The sequence below is a fragment of the Arachis ipaensis genome, chromosome B10 (assembly GCF_000816755.2).
Source record: "Arachis ipaensis cultivar K30076 chromosome B10, Araip1.1, whole genome shotgun sequence".
Taxonomy (NCBI): Eukaryota; Viridiplantae; Streptophyta; class Magnoliopsida; order Fabales; family Fabaceae; genus Arachis; species Arachis ipaensis.
The window spans coordinates 128864649-128868587 of NC_029794.2; the positions used below are offsets into that span (position 1 = coordinate 128864649).

Sequence of the window (3939 nt, forward strand, 5' to 3'; positions counted from 1 at the left end):
ATAAGCTCGTCTAATCTCATCTCTCTTGTTTGGGTGATATTGCCAAATTTAAAGCCGTTTTTCAGGGTCTCGTTCCAAAAAATTAAGGTCAAACTCATCAGATGTAATTTTTTGAACTTTTGAAGGTTGTATCTCACTTTCTTCGTAATTCATTAAAGTAGAAGAACTATCTACATGTGTTGATATTGTAAAAGTTATATGTTCTCCTTCTTAAATATTAGCCTTCCTCTTAAAAAATGTATCAATTCTTTGATTTTTCATTATTATTTTATATAAAAATTTGAATATATATCCTGTAAAATATATAAAGAAAAAGTTAGAAGGACAAATATTAAAATTTATAATATTTATTGAATTTTTTTATCAATTTATACAAATACAATAATATTAATACTTATTGAATATTTTATTATTTTTTATTATATAAAAAATTAAATTAAATAAATAAAAGATATCTAATTTTTTATATTTAAACCTAAAGATAGAGAGAATGTTGTTTATTGAACTTATTAGATACTTTAAGTCATAAATTATTTAAGTCAATTGAACTATTTTTTATCTTTTGAAAAAGTACTACTAATTTTTTTATAAAAAATTTGGGGGGCCATGGCCACCCCTTGTCTGAACTAAGTTCCACGACTGATAGTCTCCCTATACTCATTTAAGAAATTGCGAGTTCGAATTTTCTATCTGATAAAAAAAATAGAAAAAAGTACACGGTGGATTTAAGAAAGCAATAGTATTTGTACCACACTAAATTGAAGGTATACAACGAGCGATGGAGGTTTTTCTTCCACTATTACCCCTAAAATGTTCAATAATGGCAACTTTACCCCTTTCTAAATTCTTTTTGTTATCTAATATCTATTATCTCTCTCTATCCCACCAGGCACCAGGCCACTACTTTCCTTTTCATCTTCCATTCCATGTGCCTCGTTTACAGAAGCAATAAATGTCATCCAACCTTATATACCTAATCACAATTTTCATTTTTTTTAGCGCAATTGATTTTTCTATAGATGTTATGTTTTAGATACACATAGAACTAGAAAAAAAATGACAATAACAAAGCAATAAAGGACACATATCCTAATGAGTGAAGTGTGTTAGTTGCATCGTTTTCCATTGATATGTGTTGCACCCCGTGCTTATTAGAAGCTACAACAAATGTTAAAAAATCTGAGAGAAACCGCAAATTCTAGCTAGCAACCACCAACAAGGAAAGAAGATGAAAAAATTGCAATCATTTGTTATGCTATTCTTCTATAAAAGTAAGAAAAACTTAATGCTACAAAAATATTCATAATCGTTAATTTTTCTTTTAGTTTGTAAATTCTACAAATTATTATAAATAAAAAGATAAGTGGTTATGCATATTTTTGCATTCATACAAACAAAATTATTCGTATTCACTATGGATCACCTTGGGGCTTCTATCATGCATGACCCAACAAGCATTTATGTATGAGAAAGACTGAAAAGAGTGTCCCCCTTTGCCAGAAATTGCTAATAGCAACTTCAGAATTGGAAATAATAAATGTGCTTTATTTCACCAGAGACGGCATTGGTCATGATTATTTGTAATTGTATACACAACCACATTTGATGATGCAATTCATAATTGAAAACCATTTTAAATAGATTTTTGTGAGTTCATTAGTTAAACCTACAAACTCTTGTATATTTAGAGTAGGAAATTGGCTACTTTTGACAACCTGCACCTACAAGGCTACAATCTGTTGTATATTTAGTCTGATATGGTCTGACTTATTATAAAAAACTTAATGTTAATAGGCTAGATCTAGAATTATTAATTAGTTTTATTGACTCATCAGATTTGTCTCAATCTTACCCCATGACTAGGGGTGAAAAAAGGTCAGGCGGCATGCCAGAGGCCTGTAGCCTGGCCTATGTTTAGCTTGGCCTAGCCTAGCCTGTTATAAAATAAACACAGGCTCAGGCTCTTGAAAAAGCCTTAATACGTTAATAGGCCAGGCTCAGGCTCACTAATTAGCCTTATTGACCTGTCAGGCCTGCCTGGGCCTGTTAACACATAATTAAATATATAAATAATATTTTTATTATTAATAAAATTATGAGATATTTTAAATTTATTATATTTTATTATAAATACTTTTGTATATTTTAAATGCTTTAAAAATCTAAAATTTTTTGTAAACATTAAATTTGGCATATAAAAATAAGAGTAAAGTTTCGTTTTTGTCTCCAACGTTTGAGATAAATCCTATTTGTGTCCCTAACGTTTAAATCGTCCTATTTATATCCCTAATGTTTGTAAAAGTGATTCAATGTTATCTTGCCGTCAATTACACATTATGAGCGCTTTAGTTTGAATTTTAAAAATCTTTTCTTGAAGTTAGAATACAAATGTCTGGGATAGAATTGATGATCTACTCCGAAAAATAGCTCATCAAATGTTGAAACTAATTTCTACAATATTTACATAATTCACTTTTCTAGGGACATAATTGAATCTAAACACAAATAGTGGATATAATATTAAAATCGACCACATCCAAGTGAGACCTAATTGAGAATGAATACATCCAAGTGAGAATAATTGAAAAATATAATCTGATTTGTTAGTATAATTGATAGTAGGATAACATTGAATCACTTTTATAAACGTTAAGGATACAAATAAGACGATTTAAACGTTAGAGACACAAATAAGACTTACCCCAAACGTTGGGGATAAAAACGATATTTACTCTAAAAATAATATCAAAATTTTTAACAAATTTTAAGTGTGGTTTAATACTCATTCCTAATTATAATTTTTTTTAATATTGGAGTCTAATTATTGTAACCCACGAAAATGACCAAAAAATGGTGTTTAACATCGTTGTGGGAATATCTGACGGACGCCATAAAACATCACCGCTATTTTTTTTTTCTCAATTAAAAAAATAATAATTATGCAAAACATCACTGCCGTTTTATATATAAACATTAAAAAAATTCTTTTAATACCAAACATCGATTACATTTTGTTTTTATTTACATAAAAATTATTATTTATCCACAAAATGTCATTTACGTTTTGTGTCAGAACCATAGCAGAATAAAAACACAATAACCCTAAAGGGTCGCACTAGTATACAGAGCAAATTTCGTACAGATATACAGATTTGTTTTACTGTATTTCACGTAATGACACGTGTTGAAAGTCAGACTTTTATAAATTTTTCAGTTAATATATAAATAAAATTTTTTACTCGCAACTAATATTTGAAGTGGAAAATAAATTGTTACGATGGGTAACCAGAGATTATTGGGTTGGATTAGTCTGGCTGGCCCAATCGTTGGGATAAGGGAGTATCCAAGCGGATTGATGATCCAAGACCCCGGGGTGGTACCTGCAAAGACACTCCGATGCTAAAGTCAGCAAATGGAGCAAAACAAGTCTAGAGAGTATTAGGCTTAGTGATACCTAAGAAGTGTCGGTATATTTATAGTGGTGAACCCATAACCACCGTTGGAGTAATTCCGTTATTCATGGGGAATAACCGTCCCTTTATCTTAGGGAGGTTGAGATATGGCTCCAGGAAGTGGGTAGAGAGATTTTAGGGGCAGTTACTCATTTGAATGAGTGTTTATCTGCTAGCTAATCTTCGTCCCGACTTCTTTAGAGCAAGTTGTGGTAGGAGCCGACTTCATGGGGTGAAGGTCGGTATAGAGCGAGGCTTAATCCTTTGTATTGGGCCTTTCACTTGGACCTGGGCCTTATCATTGGGTCAGGGTATGAACATAAATATTTATATTTTAGAAAACTTAAAACCGATTTACTAATTAATTAATTGATTATCGTAAAAAGAACATTATCATTATTAAAAAAGTTATAGATGGACATAATTTTTATTTTTTATTATCGCAATAAACATTAAAAAAATTTTAATGTAAATTTTAGTGCAAAAT

At 30.1% G+C, this 3939-nt stretch overlaps 1 protein-coding gene and 1 long non-coding RNA gene across 2 annotated transcripts in view; one reads left to right on the top strand and one right to left on the bottom strand.

The window, feature by feature from the left end:
* The window catches only part of LOC110267502, an 18170-nt gene extending 16358 nt beyond the window's left edge, over positions 1-1812 (top strand). Inside the window, exon 3 of the long non-coding RNA XR_002355224.1 lies at positions 1800-1812. This is a non-coding gene — a long non-coding RNA (uncharacterized LOC110267502). The remainder of the gene's footprint in view (positions 1-1799) is intronic.
* Positions 1-3939, bottom strand: part of LOC107621789 (UDP-glycosyltransferase 83A1-like) — an 18869-nt gene that overhangs the window by 9233 nt on the left and 5697 nt on the right. The window lies entirely within an intron of this gene.